The following is a 22,240-nucleotide window of genomic DNA, read 5'->3' on the forward strand; positions in this document are numbered from 1 at the left end:
CCTTTAACCGACTTCATTTGGCTTCAATGTGCTATTGAATCTTCACATATGATTGGTGTCACTTGATTGATGGCTTTGTCCATTCATATACAGTGACTTCAGAAAGTATTCATACCCCTTGACTTATTCCAAATGTTCAAGTCTTGCCATAGATTTTCAAGCTGATTTATTCCAAAACAGTAACTAGGCCACTCAGGTGATTGGTCTTGGTAAGTAACCCAGTGTCTGTTGGAAAACAGACTGAGCCAGGTTATCCTCTAAGATTCCTTTCTTTTTCACCTAAAAAAACTCCATAGTCCTTGCCGATGACAAACATACTCATAACATGATGCAGCCACCACCATGCTTGAAGATATGAAGAGTGGTACTCGGTGATGTGTTGTGTTGGATTTGCCCCAAACATACACTACTGGTCAAAAGTTTTAGAACACCTACTCATTCAAGGGTTTTTCTTAATATTTAATTTTTTCTACATTGTAGAACAATAGTGAATACATCAAAACTATGAAAGAACACATATGGAATCATGTAGTAACCCCAAAAATCTAAATGTATTTATATTTGAGATTCTTCAAAGTAGTCACCCTTTGCCTTGATGACAGATTTGCACAATCTTGGCATTCTCGCAACCAGCTTCATGAGGTACAGTAGTCACCTGGAATGCATTTCAATTAACAGGTGTGCCTTGTTAAAAGTTAATTTGTGGAAGTTCTTTCCTTCTTAATGTGTTTGAGCCAATCAGTTGTGTTGTGACAAGGTAGGGGTGGTATTAAAAAGAGATCCCTATTTGGTAAAAAACCAAGTCCATATTATGGCAAGAACAGCTCGAATAAGCAAAGGGAAATGACAGTCAATTACTTTAAGACATGAAGGTCAGTCAATACGAAACATTTCAATAACTTTGAACGCTTCCTCAAGTGCAGTCACAAAAACCATCTAATGCTATGATGAAACTTGCTCTCATGAGGACCGCCACAGGAAAGGAAGACCCAGAGTTACCTCTGCTGCAGAGGGTCAGTTCATTAGAGTTAGCAGCACCAGACATTTCAGCCCAAATAAATTCTTCAGAGTTCAAGTAACAGACACATCTCAACATCAACTGTTCATATGAGACTGTGAGACTGTGTGAATCAGGCCTTCATGGTTGATTGCTGCAAAGAAACCTCTACTAAAGGACAACAATAAGAAGAAGAGACTTGCTTGGGCCATGAAACATGAGCAATGGACATTAGAACAGTGGAAATATGTCCTTTGGTCTGATGAGTCCAAATGTGAGATTTATGGTTCCAAACGCTGATTATTTTTGAGACGTGGATTAGGTGAACGGATGATGTCCACATGTGTGGTTCCCACCGTGAAACATGGAGGAGGAGGTGTGGGGGTGCTTTGCTGGTAACGCTGTCAGTGATTTATTTAGAATTCAAGGCACACTTAGCCAGCAAGGCTACCACAACATTCTGCTGCGATATGCCATCCCATCTGGTTTGCAGTTAGTGAGACTATAATTAGTTTTTCAATAGGACAGTGACCCAAAACACCAGGCTGTGTAAGGGCTATTTGACCAAGAAGGAGGGTGATTGAGTGCTGCATCAGATGACCTGGCTTCCACAATCACCCAACCTCAACCCAATTGAGATGGTTTGGGATGAGTTGGACTGCAGAGTGAAGGAAAAGCAGCCAACAAGTGCTCAGCATATGTGGGAATTCCTTTAAGACTTTTGGAAAAGCTTTCCAGGTGAAGCTGGTTGAGAGAATGACAAGAGTGTGCAAAGCTGTCATCAAGGCAAAGGGTGGCTATTTGAAGGATCTGAAATATAACATATTTTGATTAGTTTAACACTTTTTTGGTTACTACATGATTCTATGTGTTATTTCATAGTTTTGATGTCTTCACTATTTTTCCATAATGTAGAAAATAGTAAAAAATAAAGAAAAACCCTTGAATGAGTAAGTGTTCTAAAACCTTTGACCAGTAGTGTAACACTTTGTATTCAGGGCATAAAGTACATGTCTTTGCCACATTCTATGCAGTTTTACTTTAGTGCCTTATTGCATACAGGATGCATATTTTGGCATATATTTTATTCTGTACAAGCTTCCTTCTTTCCACTCTGTCATTTAGGATAGTATTGTGGAGTAACTACAATGTTGTTGATCAATCCTCAGTTTACTCCCATCACAGCTATTGGACTCTGTAACGGTTTTGAATTCAGGCTGTAACACAACAAAATGTAGAATAAGTCAAAGGGTGTGAATACTTCCTGAAAGCACAGTATGCTTCATTGAGAGGATAATAATCTCTGAAGTAAACCTGAACAATAATGTAAATCCACTGACGCCATATCTTATTCACTGGAGAGTAGGGACTGTGGTTGTGGAGACGTATGTTTGTGTGTGTGTGTGTGTGTGTGTGCACACATGCATGCAAACACAGACATACTGTACGTAGAAGGACATACCTTTTATGCATGCATGCACGCTTCACTGAGAAATTACAGATTTGGCATTTCTTTACTCCAGCTAGGGACGCAAATACATTAGCGACACAGGTCTAATGGACTAGGCCTCTAGGGCTCGTACGGACCACTAATGCACTTGTCAACCACATACAACCCCAAGGGCCAATCGGCCCTAACTTTAGGCCTCTCCGTCTCTAAGCCCCTAAACTTTGAGGACACCTTAACCTCTGATTGCGACGGTCATTTATCTGCTTTACGAGCCATCCGCCTCTACACCGCTACTTATCGTAAAGGCAGCCCAGCGCCTGTACCACAGTGCATAAAGACAGAGATCGCACTGAGACTGCGGACAGGCGCCTGCAATCTGATCAGACATAGAGGGGGGGGGGGGGGGGGGGGGAGGGTTGAGTAGATGAGGAAATACTGTGTTTTAGCCCGAGCTCCCTCTCATTTGATCGTCACTTGATGGCCATGCTTGAATGGACATAATCTCATTAAAGTTTAGGACTTTTGTTATTTCTGTCATGTCAGATAGTGGCATTTCTATCATTCTGTGCTGTTATACAGCTCTATCTTTCTCCTGTTATTAAAGTGGGGTGGTGAAATGGTAGTATGGGTCGATGTACTTCTGCATTATGCAGTCTTTGTCAGAACTTGTTAAGGCAAAAGCTCTTGCATGTTGGTATTGAATGACTTTGCTAGGTTGTTTGGACCATACACCCTCTCTTGATATTGTTTCTATCTTGATGTCACTGCCTAATGCCCATAGGTTAATATTGGTCTCTTTGTTTTGATCTGTTTAAGACCTAGTGAAGTTTTATATTCTTATTTTCATCTAAAATGCCGTCTACTCAACTTTACATCAAGTAGTCTGTCACTTTTTTCGAGGGGACCTGAATCCCTGAAAGTGTATAAGAGATATTTAGGAATATTTATGATTCAGACTTTCCTGTCTTTTCCTGACAGGGGAGAAGGGGACATGTCCCACTAAGGGTTGGTGTTAAACTGAACAGTGAAAGCCCAGTGAAGACATTTAGACAGGAGAGGCCAACTGGCAAACAGGGGGCATCCTTAAAATGTTCTATCCATGTCACTTGCTATTGAACTTACACTTACATCCTTCTTTTGATATATTAATTAATATCATAATCATGGCTATCCATGTAACGTACAGTTGACCTTAGACTTCATTAAATATTATACTGAACAAAAATATAAAAGCAACATGTAAAGTGTTGGTCCCATGTTTCAGGAACTGAAATAAAAGATCCCAGAAATGTTCCATACACACAAAAATATTATTTCTCTAAAATGTTGTGCACTAATTTGTTTATATCCCTGTTAGTGAACATTTCTCATTTGCCAAGATAATCCTTCCACCTGACAGGTGTGGCATATCAAGAAGCTGATTAAACAGCATGATCATTACACAGGTGCAACTTGTGCTGGCGGCAATAGAAGGCCACTCTAAAATGTGCAGTTGTGTCATACAACACAATGCCATAGATGTCTCAGGTTTTGAGAGAGCATGCAATTGGCATGCTGACTGCAGGAATATCCACCAGAGCTGTTGCCAGAGAATTGAATGTTCATTTCTCTACCATAAGCCGCCTCCAACGTCGTTTTAGAGAATTTGGCAGTACGTCCAACCGGCCTCACAACCGCAGACCATGTGTAACCACGCCAGTCCAGGACCTCCACATCGTTCTTTTTTCACCTGCGGGATCGACTTAAACCAGCTACCCGGACAGCGGATGAAATTTAGTATTTCTGTCTGTAATAAAGCCCTTTTTGTGGGAAAAACTCATACTGATTGGCTGGGCCTGGCTCTCAAGGCCCACCAATGGCTGTGCCCCTGCCCAGTCATGTGAAATCCATAGATTAGGGCCTAAGGAATTTGTCAATTAACTGATTTCCTTATATGAAATGTAACTCAGTAAAATCGTTGCGTTTCTATTTTTGTTCAGTATACATTAAATTCTTCTGTGGATATACAATGCATAGAGCTTCATAATCAATGTAAAATTCCCGTTATCTGTCCATGGGACCATTGATCCATTCTCAGTCTCTAGCTGTCATTGAAGGTCATATCGCTCCACTTAAAGACATTTCTGATTGGAATAAACACCGTTGTCAGAAACTGGATGGGGATATATCGATTGATATTAAAGCAGCATCGTCACAGCAGTTAGCCTAGGGCCGATAGCGATGCTACAGATGCTATACGACCATAAAGGGACTGAAAGGCGCTCGATTAAGTTAACCCCGCCATCTGTGGCCTCATCATAATAGTTTCATCAATGGTTATCAGCGAACCATCACAGCGAACCATCACTAGAATAACAAAACCCTCAGTCTCTCAAAATGATGATTAGCTGGACAATAGCCATAGCCAACACAGCAGCCAAGAGACGTATCTGCCTATACAGATTGCCTATATACTTATAGTTATAGAGAGCTTTGGAATGATTGTTGACAAGAAAAATGGTCTAATAAATGTCGCTAGGACAAAGTGACAGGCTTAAATTGCTGTCTCTCTTTCACCAGCTGACTAATTGCTAAGGGCATTTGGCCTCATGTTTGAAATGCCACTGTATTGATTTTCTAATCATGACAGTTCATGGAAGTCTAGATAGCTCTCACCGAGAGGTGGCTGGCATTTTGTGCTTTTGATGCCACTGACGTGTCGCTCTGCACAATTCTGTCCGTATGGAGAGGGTGACCACATGTTAAACGTGGATAGTTCACTCCAAAATCGAAGGTTGCGAGATTCTTTCAGACCTCAGGAGCAGTCCAACGTTGATATTGGTGCACATCCCCTGTCATCTGGTGTGTAGAACCAGCTACATGCCTTAATCATATGAAAGTTAAGGCAAATTCGATCTTTCCCTCTCATCTGGAATTGAAAAATGTAGCTGGATCAAAACAGAATGGTCCGCGATGTGGACTCGACATTTGACCACGTTTTGAGGGTGTACATTGGAGTGAACTATCACTTCAACGTTTTGCCACTAGACTTGAAAAATCCAAGAGCGATATTATTAGCGTCATCGTGACCACTTCACTTCGTCTCTCCAGCCTTGACGTGATATGAGGAGGACTCATCGATTCTAACCAGGCTGTACTCATCCCACTGAAGTCACCCCCCCATCCCTCTTTCTCTCTAATCAGAATTAGCTCTGTTGTTGTACTCCCCTTCTAACCTATACAGGAGTGGCCATCTCAGAGATGCTTGTTGTCCTTTGTCTCCTCTCTAGATTGTAAATGGCGTCCATGTTTGCCCACAGAATATCACAGACGCATGCATCCATACACGGATGCAAGCACACACACACACGCACACACACACACACACACACACACACACACACACACACACACACACACACACACACACACACACACACACACACACACACACACACACACACACACACACACACACACACATCATAATCCCCATAGTGAAGGTTTGATGAAGGATATCAGTGTTAAACTCGTGTTTGAAGGAGGGTTATCCCTCGGAAAATGAGCTCGCAGGAGATCAGGGACACATTGTGTTGGGATCAGGGATGCTAATCTGGCTCAAAAACAACATTAGCTACCTGCTAAGATGCACAGCCATACCCAAACCCAGGGCCAGTGTTTGCTGAGATAGAGGATTATAGCCCATAGTGTTTGCCTGCACTTTGTTTTATCTACCTGCTGGCTTGGTATGTTTGTCCCTCTGGTCTGCGTCAAACATAGGTGTGTCGGAAATAGCACCCAATTCCCTATTTGACCATAGGGCTCTCAAAAGTAGTGCACTATTTTACATTTTTGTCATTTAGCAGACGCTCTTATCCAGAGCGACTTAAAGTAGTGAGTTTATACATTTTCATATTTTTTTTCGTACTGGTCCCTGTGGAAATCAAACCCACAACCCTGATGTTGCAATATCCATATTGGTCACCGCCATAGCCCTAGTTCTGGCTTCGTTCCTGGATATAAATGCTGTTCAGATGACGGTTGGAGGTGGTTTTATGATTTATTGCAGAGCAAACTCCCACGGCTAAAAGACTGACCCGGGGGCGATGAGCAACACTCAATGTCCACTTCACATATTCAGAGCTAATAGGAGAAAGTGGTCGTTTTATTGCCCAAGCTCTAAAGTGGATATTTCTCCTCAATTATAAGATTTTGATAATTATAACAATTCGACAAGAGTATCCTTGGCCATGAAATGTCTTTTCCTCTAAAATGCTTTGGTTTACACCCCCTCATCAGCTGTTTAGCGCTACACAAAACTTTAGTCACAGCTAAGAGACATCTCTATAGTCAAAACAGCCAATTTCAAAACTGCTGTTTTCTAATTGATCATTTTATTACTTTGTATACAGTATGTTGTGAAGGATCATGGACTCTAATTGCTTCCAATCACCCCAGGCCACGCACCTTCCCTACACACCTGTTCCCAATCCCTTAATCACCTCTCCTCTACCCTTTTCACTCATCTCACCCCCCCCCCCCCCCATATTAGCTTCTACCTGAGCACCAGTAATGGGTCATGCCTGGTGATGCCATGGGGCGGCCATTTTAAGTGACTAGTTATTATGTTGTTGGAGACACTATGTGCATATGCTGCCTTTGCGCTATGTTCTCTTTTGTATATGCATGTGCTTACTTTGATAATGCTAATGCCCTTTTTACATTTTGTCCTGGCAGCCTCCTTAGTTTGTCCCATTTCCTGTAATAGTCACCTGGCACTACTTTGTCATGCCTGCACCTTTTATGTTGTGTTCCTAATGTTTCCAGACCACCACATCCTTGTTATCCACATCCAATCTCCAAGGCCTTACAAGCCACAACTCCTAACCCACCCACCCTACCTGCATACCTACAAGCCCTGTGTGTATGTGTGTGTAAGACCTCTAAACCTGGATTCCTTCTCCATCCACTTAATTTGCATTCTGATAGATGTGCCATGGTAGCAGCAACAGTCCTGAATCTTATAGTCCGTCCTAGTCCGTTTCTTCAATATACATACTATATATATATATATATATATATATATATATATATATATATATATATATATATGATGTACCCTCTCGGATTCATAAGCCATCTTCTTATGGTACCGTGACAATTTGGCAGGAAGGAGAGCTATTGACGTAAACCTTACTCCCAATTACAAATATCATTTTGCAATTCATTTGAATCAGTGCCCGCAATCTGTGTCTGCTTGTTTGCTGGCATCACACACAATCTACAAATTACTAAGCTGGGAAGATGACTGCCATTTCAGACGCAAGCCATGATCTCACCCATAAAATATGGCCAAATGGTGCAGTAAAGAGAACACACCTCCATGATAGACCTCGAGGCGTTCTGTTCGCAACACTCTGATTTCACCCCTGCGGATGTTGTTAGGGAGGAGAAAGGGCAACTCAGAGGGAACGTGAAGGTGTGCAGACCTGGAGGAGTCTGCAGAAGTCGTTCACTTTTACTTTCAAAAGAACAAAGTCTAGACTTAACCGTTCATTCAGCTTTAGTATTCTGATCATGGCATTCCGAACGCATCATGCGTCTACATCTAAATGTGTCTACCGTGTCCGGATTCCCTTGTCCCGCACTATATTCAAATGCCAGTATGCATTCTACAAACTGGAATAGGCTAAATATGATAACACAACTGATGGCAGTAGCTTACTACTGTAGCTAACTAGCCAGCTAACCTCTGTATCAAGCTAGCAAGCAACGCTAAAGGGATTGCAAACGGGTTTGCATTTCAGGCCAGCAAACATGTTCCTCACAGGCTAAGAATGTATTTCCTCCAACGTTATGATGAAAAGGAGCCTCTCGGGCCCCAAAACTCATTAACTGAGAATTGTGGGAGGGGTGCTGATGACGTTGCCCACTGTATGCGCTTTTAGTAGCGTGACTGCATCCAGACAGAGGAGAAATCTGTACCCAATGCATTCCAGATCTGATCACAATCAGACAACAAAGCAACTTTTGTGCTTCTAGACCAGTCTTTTCAATGCGACCTTTGATTCTGATAGCAGAAGTCACATGTAAGTGTCAAGTGTAGACATGACCGAGGACTAGTGAGACAGACAGTTCCTCTATTGATTTACAGCAGACATGAGCAGATATGCCTCTCTTCTTCTCTGTATCAAAGTACTGTATCACCACAGACAACACAGATTTGTTTTCTTTGCCAAGAAAAGCAAATAGTCCGATTAGGTGTTGGTGTCTTATTTCTTTGATATACAGTTGAGTCTAATTTTGTTAAAGAACAATGGTTTCGACTTTTTCTGGAAACCTGGATACCAACTGTGATTGAATAGCGACCACGTGTCGCCTCTCTCAAAGACTCCCCAAGCCAGCCACCCGCAAATGACTTTCACCACTACTCACTCCACCAACACGCCGCTCTGATCATCTCTACCAGTCACCACTGCAAAGTAGCTCGTTACGGCGGTGAGGCAAGGTGACAATGTCACCTCGCACACAAGATTCCTTTTAACAAAGTGCTGGGCAGCTCGTTAGCCCATTTCATAGCACCTAATAAAACTATTACCCTTCAGGATTGATGAACTTGTCCATTAGAGAGAACATCACATTAGGATAAGCTGTTTCCTCCCAGGGATGCTGCTGATGAGAAAATGGCCTCCATGCTCCATCAATGTTCCCACACCATTTGTGACCCTGAGACTGAAGCCATCTCCCAGGAGAGCGGCTGGCTGCTTTCATCAGCAGTGTTGTTTATTATCTATGAATATCTCCCTGGTGTAGGCAACCAAAACAAATACGCCAGGACAAACATATTACACCCTAATCGATGACAACGGCACTCCACTGGGGTTTAAAAGTGTGTCGTTCTTGTTTTGAGCTCAGATGGGTTCCTGAAGGGGGAAAGTAAAACGCGTGACACGTTGATGCGTGGTGCATCTTGTTGGCTGCAGTCTGATAGTTGGCTGCAGTCTGCAGGGGTGACAGGTAGCCTAGTGGTTAGAGCTTTGACCTACTAACCGAAAGGTTGCGAGGTCAAATCCCTGAGCTGACAAGGTAAAAATCTGTTGCTCTGCCCCTGAACAAGGCAATTAACCCAAGCTGTCATTGAAAATAAGAATTTGTTCTTAACTGACTTGCCTAGTTAAAAAACAAACATATTTATATCCTCGTTCACTCTAATGGATTGGATAGTTCAGACAGACTTTTGAAAAGCCATCACCTGCTCGGTACTCAGCCCTGCACCTTTAGACTACTGCCCCAAGTATATATTCATTGAACACTGGTCACCTCACATTCTGTTTATATACTGTTGTTTACTCACTGTGTATGTACTATATTCTTGGCATAGTTCATCCTAATATATCTACTACTGTACATAGGGGAGAGTGGGGTAAGTTGAACCAATTTTATATTCAGCATCATTCCATCAAGGTAAATAGAGTATTTTTTCTAACAGATATCTACATATATTTCAAGGTGTTGTGTATCCATGGAAATAACAGGAATTCATATAAACATTCATTTTGAAAACAAAAAAGAAGTGGTCTCTTGGCACAACTTCTCCAGGGTATGGGGATAAGTAAAAAAAAAAATGTATGTACTGAATTAAATATTACCACTCACCTTTTTAAAACCATGTCTATCTTAATTTCCCAAACACAATTCAAAACAATCACAATTGCTTTTATTGTCTTTTAAGCATCTTTTAGCAGAGGCTTAACACCTGCAGTAACAAAAACTTTTTTTGAACACAACATAGGCCAGGCCCTGTTGTTACGTCATATCCCAGTGATAATGTCTTGCATTACACCTGGGAAGGAAACACTTTTTACTCAACTTGTCGTTGGCTCAACCAATGGCTCAACTTACCCCAAGGAAAACATTTTGCTACATTACGCACACAGTTACAAGGGTGCCCTTTCATGATAAGCTTCAATATGAAATTGTAAGCCTATCTATAAAATGATCTACTTTGGTTTAGATACTAGCATCGTGAAACGTCTTGGCCTAGATTGTGAAACGTAAGTGGCCTAGAGGAAGTTTTCCCTCTATTCCTAGACACAACCCAAAGCACACACTCTTTATCTGGTAACTGTTCTATCGTCTTAGATGTAGTTCTTAGGAAGTAGGTGGAGTAAATTAAACATCCTTCTCAATAGGTATCGAAAATGAAACCTGAAACACTCAATTTATCTTTCCGGACGGTGCTGCTTTGAACAACCTCAAAGTGTCTATGTCTGAAAAGTAAACTAATTGACTTTCACAACCTGTCAGAAACAGGCTTCAACTAGTTCAACAGCAGCCAGTGGGGTTTGTCTCCCTGTCAGAACGAGGTTTGTTGCTGAGCAAAGCTTGAGGTGACAGTCGGAGGAACACACATCAACAGAGCTTTGCGTTGGGCGGCTGCCAAGGCCATCCACTGAGCTATTCACACGGCTGAGGTGAGATAAACACCAACAGGCTGCTGCTGGGTTGATATTAGAAATACCACAAACCTCTGCAAACTGTAGGTTTATGTTTAGAGAGGCTTGAACGTAGATATCATCAGAGAATGAGAGACAGACATACAGATCTATGTAACCTATCCCAGAGAGGCTCAACAATCGCATGCTGTGCTCAAACAAATGGAACATATCCATTTACCAAGGTCGCAGCCTGCACTGCACTTCAGGTAATTTTATATGGGAACTGAGTGTGTGTACGTGTGTATTTCACCATGTGCATACTTCTACAATATAAACTCAGCAAAAAAAGAAAACTGCCCTTTTTCAGGACCCTGTCTTTCAAAGAATTCGTAAACATCCAAATAATTTCACAGATTGTAATGGGGTGCGTGCTGGTGGCAGGGAAGTCAGGCGCAGGAGAATGAAATTAGTATAAACAGAGTTATTTAATAAGTGCTTACAAACTCCGAAAACCAACATACAAAATAAAGAAAGTGGGTAAAAACCCGTCGCACACCATAACATACTTGGCACCAATACATACAACAAACAATTCCCGACAAGGGCATGGGGGAAAACAGTACGGAAAACAGTAGGGAAAATATAGAACATGTAATTTAGGGAATTGAAACCAGGTGAGTGTGAAAACAAGACAAAACAAATGGAACATGAAAAATGGATCGGCGATGGCTAGAAGACCGGTGACGTCGACTGCCTGAACAAGGAGATGAACAGACTTCGGCAGAAGTCGTGACACAGATCTTCATTGTAAAGGGTTTAAACACTGTTTCCCATGCTTATTCAATGAACCATAAACAATTAATGAACATGCACCTGTGGAACGGTCATTAAGACACTAATAGCTTACAGACGGCTGGCAATTAAGGTCACAGTTAAGAAAACTTAGGACACTAAAGAGGACTTTCTACTGACTCTGACAAACACCAAAAGAAAGATGCCCAGGGTCCCTGCTCATCTGCGTGAACGTGCCTTAGGCATGCTGCAAGGAGGCATGAGGACTGCAGATGTGGCCAGGGCAATAAATTGCAATGTCCGTACTGTGAGACGCCTAACACAGCATTACAGGGAGACAGGACGGACAGCTGATCATCCTCGCAGTGGCAGACCACGTGTAACAACACCTGCACCAGATCAGTACATCCAAACATCACACCTGCGGGACAGGTACAGGATGGCAACAACAACTGCCCGAGTTACACCAAGAACGCACAATCCCTCCATCAGTGCTCCGACTGTCCGCAATAGGATGGGAGAGGCTGGACTGAGGGCTTGTAGACCTGTTGAAAGGCAGGCCCTCACCAGATATCACCGGCAACAACGTCGCCTATGGGAACAAACCCACTGTCGCTGGACCAGACAGGACTGGCAAAAAGGGCTCTTCACTGACGAGACAAGGTTTTGTCTCACCTGGGGTGATGGTAGGATTCACGTTTATCGTCGAAGGAATGAACGATACACCGAGGCATGTACTCTGGAGCGGGATCGATTTGGAGGTGGAGGGTCCGTCATGGTCTGTGGCGGTGTGTCACAGCATCATCGGACTGAGCATGTTGTCATTGCAAGCAATCTAAACTCTGCATTACAGGGAAGACATGACCATGACATGACCCTCCAGCATGACAATGCCACCAGCCATACTGCTCATTGTGTGTGATTTCCTGCAAGACAGGAATGTCAGTGTTCTGCCATGGCCAGCGAATAACCTGTTGGATCAGAGGGTGAGGGCGAGGGCCATTCCCCCCAGAAATGTCTAGGAACTTGCAGGTGCCTTGGTGGTAGAGTGGGGTAACATCTCACAGTAAGAAGTGGCAAATCTGGTGCAGTCCATGAGGAGGAGATGCACTGCAGTACTTAATGCAGCTGGTGGCCACACCAGATAATAACTGTTACTTTTGATTTTGATCCCCCCTTTGTTCAGGGACACTTTATTCCATTTATGTTAGTAACATGTCTGTGGAACTTGTTCAGTTTATGTCTCAGTTGTTGAATCTTGTTATGTTCATACAAATATTTACACATGTTAAGTTTGCTGAAAAGAAACACAATTGACAGTGAGAGGATGTGTCTTTTGTGGATATATTGAAGAAACATCAAGATCGGTCAGGAAGTTAAAGCTTGGTCGCAAATGGGTCTTCCAAATGGACAATGCATACTTAAAGTTGTGGCAAAATGGTTTAAGGACAACAAAGTCAAGGTAGTGGAGTGGCCATCACAAGGCCCTGAGCTCAATCCCATAGAAGATTTGTGGGCAGAACTGAGAGAGTGTGTGCGAGCAACAAACCTACAAACCTGACTCAGTTACACCAGCTCTGTCAGGAGGAATGGGCCAAAATTCACCCAACTTATTTTGGAAGTCTACCCAAAACGTTTGACCCAAACAATTTAAAGGCAATGCTACCAAATACTAGTTGAGTGTATTTAAACTTCTGCCCCACTGGGAATGTGATGAAAGAAATAAAAGTTGAAATAAATCATTCTCTCTACTATTATTCTGACAATAAAAAATAAAGTGGTGATCCTAACTGACCTAAGGCAGGGAATTTGTACTAGGATTAAATGTCAGGAATTGTTAAAAACTGAGTTTAAATGTATTTGGCTAAGGTGTAAGTAAACCTCCGACTTCAACTGTATTTCCAGTATCAGTCAAAAGTTTGGACACACCTACTCATTCCAGGATATATTTTCTACATTTGGAATAATTAGTGAAGACATCAAAACTATAAAATAACACATGGAATCATGTAACCAACAAGTGTATTAAATGTCATTATTCAAAGTAGGCACCCTTTGCCTAGATGACAGCATTGCACACTCTTAGCATTCTCTCAATCAGCCTCATGAGGTAGTGACATGGAATGCATTCCTAATAACAGGGGTGCTTTGTTAAAGGTTCATTCGTGGAATTTCTTTCCTTCTTAATGCATTTGAGCCAATCAGTTATGTTGTGACAAGGTAGGGGTGTCATACAGAAGATAGCCCTATTAGTTAAAAGACCAAGTCCATATTATGGCAGAACAGCTTAAATATGAAGAGAAACAACAGTCCATTACTTTTAAGACATGAAGGTCAATCAATAAGGATTTTCTTTTTGAAGTTTCTTCAAGTGCAGTCGCAAAAACAATCAAGCGCTATAAGACCCAGAGTTACCTCTGCTGTAGAGGATACGTTTTGTTGGTGAAATTCATACTGAGAGAGACTTTGTCATTTCTTCAGACAATCATCTGTATTTAATATTGATTCATTTTTGCAATAACAAAACTAGTCAACCCAACAGTATGTACACAAATGCAGAGTTATTTATATAGCTGACACAAAGAATGCTTAGTCATGGTTGGTTCCACCCCTCATGCAGATTGGGGCATCATTTGCCACTCTGGGTTCATCCAGTCGTTATCTGCACGGGGTGGTTGTCTTAACCCCACCCTGGCTTAGTTTCCCAGTTGCAAGGATCATTTTGAGACAATGAGAGATTGTTCTACTCCTTAGCTATCTCTAGTTAAACACATTTGTGTCTATGCAATAGAGTCGAACTCATTTGTCATCTCAAGCCATCTCTAGTGACTCCCAGATTAGCTGCAGGGAACTAGATTGGAGACAATAAAAGCACAGCAGGACATAAATATCTTCCTATGTGTTAAGTATTAATGGCTAACTCTTAATATCAAACAAATCCGGGAAATACGTCATTTTTCCATCCCAATTCATTAGAGTTAACTGCACCTCAGATTGGAGCCCAAATAAATGCTTCAGAGTTCAAGTAACAGACACATCTCAACATCAACTGTTCAGAGGAACCTGCGTGAATCAGGCCTTCATGGTCAAATTGGTGCAAAGAAACCACTACTAAAGGACACCAATAATAAGAATAGACTTGCTTTGGCCAAGAAAGATGAGAAATAGACATTAGACCCGATGGAAAGCTCTCCTTTTGTCTGATGAGTACAAATGTGAGATTTTTTGTTCCAATCGCAGTGTCTTTGAGAGATGCAGAGTAGGTGAATGGATGATCTCTGCAGGTGTTGTTCCCACAGTGAAACGTGGAGGAGGATGTGTGATGGTGTGGGGGTGTTTTGCTGGTGACACTGTCATTGATTTATTTAGAATTCAAGGCACACTTAACCAGCATGGCTACCACAGCATTTTGCTGAGATATTCCATCCCATCTGGTTTGCGTTAGTGGGACTATAATTTGTTTTTCAACAGGACAATGACCCAAAACACACCTCCAGGCTGTGTACGGGCTATTTGACCAAGAAGGAGAGTGATGGAGTGCTGCATCAGATAAACCTGACCTCCACAATCACCTATCCTCAGGTGCCCAGCATCTGTGGGAACTCCTTCAAGACTGTTAGAAAGCATTCCAGGTGAAGCTGGTTGAGAGAATGGCAAGAGCGTGCAAAGCTGTCAAGGCAAAGGGTGAGTACTTTTAAGAATCTAGAATCTAAAATATATTTGGATTTGTTTAACACTTTTTTTGGTTACTACATGATTCCAAATGTTTTGATATCCTCTATATTATTCTACAATAGAAAAAATAAAGAAAAACCATTCAATGAGTAGATGCATCCAACTTTTGAATGATACTGTATATACATATTTGGAGGAATTTTGCTTGTTTAAGTGCTACCTTCCCCTCCCCTTTCCTTTCCTGTCCTTTCCTGTTTCCCTTATACAATAGTGCCAGGTTAAGGAAGGATGCAGCTGCAGGGAGTCTCTTGTACATTCCAAGAAGATCATGCCTACTTCACAGTACTTTCCAGAGAACAAATGGAGGATTGGCTAATTCAACAATAATACCGCTTTCCCTTTGCCCTGTTTCAACCTGCCTAATCTGTCTATTTACCGACAATGACAGATAGGGTGCACACACTGCCCAACTTTTTGAATTCTCCTCTCGATTCCTCTTTTTTACAACTTTGGCACAGTGTGAGATACCAATTTCATGTATGAACTTGGAAACTGTGTACTGTCCCAGCAAACATGACCCTATTGACCCCATGTGAGTATTCGGTGGGCAAGGGCTAGCCCACACCAAGCCCACGCCTGCCCAACACAGACTAGCCCACAGAAATCCCACATAACGCCAACACGGCCTAGCCTGCAAGCCCAGCTCCGGATAGCCCACACCAAGCCCAGCTAGAGGCAGGGCCTCATTATTATATTTGGAGGCGTGGTTTGTACACGTTACTTTTGTGCAACCATTACTGAGTGTGTCATTCCAGTTTAAGTTCTCTGTTGTGCGATGCCCAATTTTTCTGTACAATGCTGATGATGAAGTCTTTAAAACGTGTGTGTGAAATTTCTATAAACTAGTGTACCTGTGAGGATTTTCTACACTGGACAACTTGTTACAGCTGTAATAATGCCAAAGTCATTATTAAGATATAAGGGGGTATTATAGCTGTCATGACATTGGCCTGTGGGTAAGGTTTATGACCCCCCCCCCCCCCCCCCATAAATACCTTTCTCTCTTCCCTCTCTCTTGACTCTATGAAACACACCCTCCTCTCCCTTCCTATATAAAGCCTTGACGACAATATAACTTTCTGTTCTGGGTACATTAGGATGACGATCCGATGTCAGAAGGGTTCAGATAATAACTACAGAATGAATGGTATGAACTTTGCACTCTTATTCGCTACAGAAGTGATACCTCCTAGCTGTTGAGTTAGCAGAGGCCACTGTAAATGTGGGCTAGGAAAGGACGAACAGAGTATCGTCTACCACACAATGACGTTAATACAACATATCCAATTTACCACCAGAGACATTCTTCCGGGGACATGAATATCTCTGTTGGCCAACACGACCAGCGTAAATATCAGAGTAAATATTTATTGCATTTTCCTTTTCCAAATGGGCGGTAATTCAGAATGCATAAGATTCTGTATTTACGATAGAGTATCTGCCTATGGCCCGATAGAGACATCGCTTCTCCCTTTGTTCTTCAGTCTTCCCGCTCTTTCACTAAAACCCAACCCACGTTCTTTGGGTAACCAGCTGTCATATCTGTTCCGTCCGCTAGAGACGTTTTCCTTCATGACATAATTTGTAATCAATGTATGGTTCATTCTGTGTATACGTAATTCTGTGTGATTAGTTAGGTATTTAGTAAATAAACAATTTAACCCAATTTTGTATTGCTGATTCAACTTGTTAGCCAGGGTTCGTGAAGATGAAGAATTTACAACTTTCAAATGAGACTGAAATAAGGTGATGATTAATATTGACTGCTATTGATGTAAAATATTACTAGGTCTTTAAGAGTTTATTCGGAAGATAACTGCTCTATCAATATCATTTTGTGGTGCCCCGACTTGAGCTTAGCTATGTCGTGTCTTTGGCTATGTCGTGTCTTTGGATTAGGTGATATGACATGCTCTTCTATAAAATCCTTTCTCTGTAATTAATATTACCTGATTGAGCTAATCATGTAAATGTAATTCTAGTTAATTACATTTACATGATTAGCTCAATCAGGTAATATTAATTACAGAGAAAGGATTTTATAGAAGAGCATGTCATATCACCTGATTCCAAAGACACGACATAGCCAAAGACACGACATAGCTAAGCTCAATAAAATTCACAAGTTAGTTTAAAACCCTTTATCATGGTTGGTGTTTTGACGGATTTGTCCAAAATCGTGTGACATAAAACATAACTTTTCAGTCCTTGCATTTATGGCAGTGTAAGTTGTTGTTATATCATATATTTAGCATTAATCAGTTAAATTAGACATTGAACCTTGTAAGAATCCTGGATCTAGCTGTCAGACAGTTATTTGTATAGAGATCTTCAAAATGCAGTGTAACTATGTAACATTTCGTGTCCTGCACGAAATGCACTGTTGGGACTAGGAATGCAAGCATTTCGCTACACTGGCAATAACATCTGCTAAAAACGTTGTATCCCAATGAGCAGAGTTGGGATACAGCCTTTATAGACTAAGCACATCCGTCTGAGTACATGGCAAACTACAGATGTGTGGAATGGGTCAAAGGTGAGGTTTTGTATGTGAGAAAGGAATATCTCCCAGCCAGATAGCATTTGCTGTGAAAACTGTTCTAATTGTATATAAACCAGAGTTTGGCCCCTAAGACAAGGTTCTTCTTATCAGCTGCCCATACCAGAGCCATCTCCTCCCTGGTACCTCACAGTACACTAACACCAATTCAATCTATGGAATCAGTTGCTAGCCTAAATCCCAGAACCCAGCTCAGTTCACACAGACACAGATGAGGGAGTACTGAGAAACCTTATTCGATGCATAAACAGTATTAAAACATGATCTTGTAATTTTCTACCATAAAGGCAACTCTAAAATGTGCAGTTTGTCACACAACACAATGCCACAGCAGTTTTGAGGGAGCATGCAATTGGCATGCTGACTGCAGTAATGTCCACCAGAGTTGTTACCAGAGAATTTAATGTGAATTTCTCTACTATAAGCCGCCTCCAACATAGTTTTAGAGAATTTGGCAGTATGTCCAACCGGCCTCACAACCGCAGACCATGTGTATGGGCAGGCATACACTACGGACAACGAACACAAATACAGATGCATATCTGTATTCCCAGTCATGTGAAATCCATAGATTAGGGGCTACGGAATTGATTTCAACTGACTGATTTCCTCATATGAACTGTAACTCAGTAAAATCTTTGAAATTGTTCTAGAGATTCTGAGTCAGAGTCCAGGCTCTGTTGCAGCCGGCCAATACCGGGAGACCCATGGGGCGGTGCACAATTGGCCCAGCACCGTCCGGGTTAGGGAAGGGTTTGGCCGGCAGGGATGTCCTTGTCCCATCCCGCACTAGTGACTCCTGTGGGGGGCGGGAGCAGTGCACGCTGATATGGTCACCAGGCGTACGGTGTGACACATTGGTGCGGCTGGCTTCCAGGTTAAGTGGGCATTGTGTCAAAAGCTGCAAAGCTGTCATCAAGGCAAACGGTGGATACTTTGAATAATCTAAAATATATTTTGATTTGTGTAACACTTTTTTGGTTACTACATGATTCCATATGTGTTATCTCATAGTTTTGATGTCTTCACTATTATTCTACAATGTAGAAAATAGTAAAAAATAAAAGACAAACCCTTAAATGAGTAGGTTTGTCCAAACTTTTGATTGGTACTGTATGTGGAACTGCATAAAGATAATAATTTGATAATAGTTTGAAACCATTTTGAATTGTTGATCTGAATGTCGCATATTGGCCCCATTATTTATAAAGACCCATATGAAAAACTTAACCGTTTCTTTTTTTAACATATATGTATGATAGCAACAACTTTGTTGTGTTTCTGATACAGACACTTAATTAAATTGTAATTAATAACTCAAATACATTTCTATTAAATAGAAATGTTGGCAGCCTACATGTGGCCAATATTTTAGCCCGCATTAGGCCAATGTGGACATGTTTTCTGGGGTGCCGAGGCTGCTGTTTTGTAATGGCATTACTCACATGGCCTGAGGGCTCAATCACTGTTGGGCAACCAGGGAACGTTATTATAGGGAAGGTTTACCGCAGAAGATGAAGGCAACAAAGTAACACATCCATCTTTGACAATTTTGCTCAGTATGATGGCCTGAAGCTACACAACATGTAAACATACACCACCAACACAGGAAAGGCAAAGACGCAGCAAAGACATCACTTGAACCTTGCAGGAGATGGAGTGGGATTTTTTTAGATGGTGGTTAGCAGTGGCAATTTTAGCATGTACATCTTGGTGGGGCAAACAAAAACAAAATGTGGGATGCATGCCAGGAAGCCACAACACAAGATTAAACAATACATTAATTGCACTATAACGGTGACAAACGGTGCCCACAAACTGTTAGGGCCTACATAAAGCTGCCCCAACAGCAGTCCCAACACCTTACCACTGCTACAACTGGCTATCAGCGAAGCCTTGTCTGGCAGCGAAACAGTTATTTCAGCCTCATTTACTGACTTTAAAAAAAACATAGCTGATATGGCTGACTTGCTTAAGCAAATGTGGTTTCTACTGACAATTGAGATGTACAAACTATGGCATAAGACGCAATCTTTAATTTCGATTAAGACATTAATGAGCGAGCGATGACAGACGTAGTCGATATAACTAGTTGTTCACACTTTTGAAATGTACAGCGACAGAATTCAGAACATGGGCCATTTTTACAGTGTTCTCCCTGTACACCAGGTTAGAACTATAGGATCAATAAATGGGGCATATAAACACACAATGAAAGCTCTTACAATATTCATTGACATTTCTCTAAAACAGGTTATAGGCTACATGTGCACCACCAAGTTAGAATAGTATGCGAAATTAAGAGGTGAAAATAGACCAAATTATTAAAGGTGAGGCACATTGAACGCTGTGTGGGTCTTCGCTTGTCAAAAATTATACATATATCACTATTTGACGCGTTAAATAAGCTTTTAACTTGACACGCCAAATAACACAATTCTATTATAGAATGTGGTGTGCTGAATTTGCACGTGCAAGCCAAGCGCCACAACTACTATCATTTGCACTGTCAAAGCTGTACGAAACAAGCACACACCGGCCACAAACGGTGTGTGTACAATACCGCGTTGGTGAAAATAGACCAAATCCTACCTCATGTTGCCATCTATTTTGTGAAGTGCACCAGTCCCTCCTGCAGCAAAACACCCCCACAACATGATGCTGCCACCGCCGTGCTTCATGGTTGGGCTGGTATTCTTCGGTTTGCAAGCCTCCCCCTTTTTCCTCCAAAACATAACGATGGTCATTATGGCCAAACAGTTCTATTTTTGTTTCATCAGACCAGAGGACATTTCTCCAAAAAGTACAATCTTTGTCCCCATGTGCAGTTGCAAACCGTAGTCTGGCTTTTTTATGGTGGTTTTGGAGCAGGTTATTTCAAGTTATGTCAATATAGGTCTCGTTTTACTGTGGATATAGATACTTTTGTACCTGTTTCCTCCAGCATCTTCACAAGGTCCTTTGCTGTTGTTCTGGGATTGATTTGCACTTTTCGCACCAAAGTACGTTCATCTTTAGGATACAGAATGCGTCTCCTTCCTGAGCGGTATGACAGCTGTGTGGTCCCATGGTGTTTATACTTGCGTACTATTGTTTGTACAGATGAACGTGGTACCTTCAAGCGTTTGGAAATTGCTCCCAAGGATGGACCAGACTTGTGGAGGTCTCCAAATTTTTTTCTGAGGTCTTGGCTGAGGTCTTGACTCAAATGATGTCAATTAGCCTATCAGAAGCTGAATTTTCCAAGCTGTTTAAAGGCACAGTCAACTTGGTGTATGTAAACTTCTGACCCACTGGAATTGTGATACAGTGAAATAATGTCTGTAAACAATTGTTGTAAAAATGACTTGTGTCATGCACAAAGTAGGTGTCGTAACCGACTTGCCAAGACTATAGTTTGTTCACAAGAAATTTGTGGAGTGGTTGAAAAACGAGTTTTAATGACTCTAACCTAAGTGTATCTAAATCTCTGACTTCAACTGTATATATGTATATATTTTTTGTTCCTAAAAATGTGGGGCTCAAAAAGCAGGTCGCCACTGGTGGTTGGGGTTGAATAGGGTTTGCAACATTTTGTAGCTTTCTCCCAAAAGTATTTCTGGAAAACCTCTGAATTTTGGGAAAGTGGAGTTTTGCAACCATACTCTTGCTCTCTCTTTGCTACACAGTGCAGACATAGAACTATCTATAACTGCAGGGAAACAGTATCCTAACAATGCATATTCTCACTCACCCCAGCACTGAAACATGAATCCACAGATGATTATCAGTTCTTGCTAGCAATCAGACATTCAGCTATTGTTAAGACCATACAGCACACTACACCAAGTACAGCAACTATAAAATTAATCTTACTGTTGCTCTACTGTACAGTTAGAACCGTTTGTTAATATTGAAAGTAGCATTCCACGTACATACCTTGTCTTGCCTGGCTGCTTGTTAAATATGAACGGATTGCTTCTCAGTTTTGCTTTCCTTATTTAACAAACTGCTATTTCAGTAGGGTATTTCCTGTCACCCTTTCCATGGTGCCTGTTTCCCTTTCATATACAGGAAGTTGCCTAACACCTACCACGTCTTAACACGAAGTCACTTCTCTATTGGAAAGTGGACATTCCCTGTTGGTTACGTCACCCTCCTTGTGATTATACCCTGTATATAAATATATACATATTTGTGCTGTATAGTGTTGTTTGGCATTGACAAAAAAAAAACACTTGAGATCTAGGACCAGGCAATAATGCCAAAGGAGAAGAGTTTCCACTTCTCACATTACCCCAAGAAATCAC

The 22,240-nt window shown here is 41.6% G+C and overlaps 1 protein-coding gene across 2 annotated transcripts in view; it reads right to left on the reverse strand.

Moving 5' to 3' along the window:
* The window catches only part of LOC109875960 (uncharacterized), a 39,407-nt gene extending 17,430 nt beyond the window's left edge, over positions 1-21,977 (reverse strand). The window contains exon 1 of one of the 2 annotated variants that reach the window (XM_020468418.2): positions 21,870-21,977. The gene's annotated coding sequence lies outside the window, so the exon portion shown is untranslated. The remainder of the gene's footprint in view (positions 1-21,869) is intronic. The other variant, XM_031829805.1, reaches the window with a different exon arrangement.
* Between the last annotated feature and the right edge of the window lie 263 nt (positions 21,978-22,240).

This window comes from Oncorhynchus kisutch, linkage group LG1 (genome assembly GCF_002021735.2).
Source record: "Oncorhynchus kisutch isolate 150728-3 linkage group LG1, Okis_V2, whole genome shotgun sequence".
In the NCBI taxonomy this organism is placed as follows: Eukaryota; Metazoa; Chordata; class Actinopteri; order Salmoniformes; family Salmonidae; genus Oncorhynchus; species Oncorhynchus kisutch.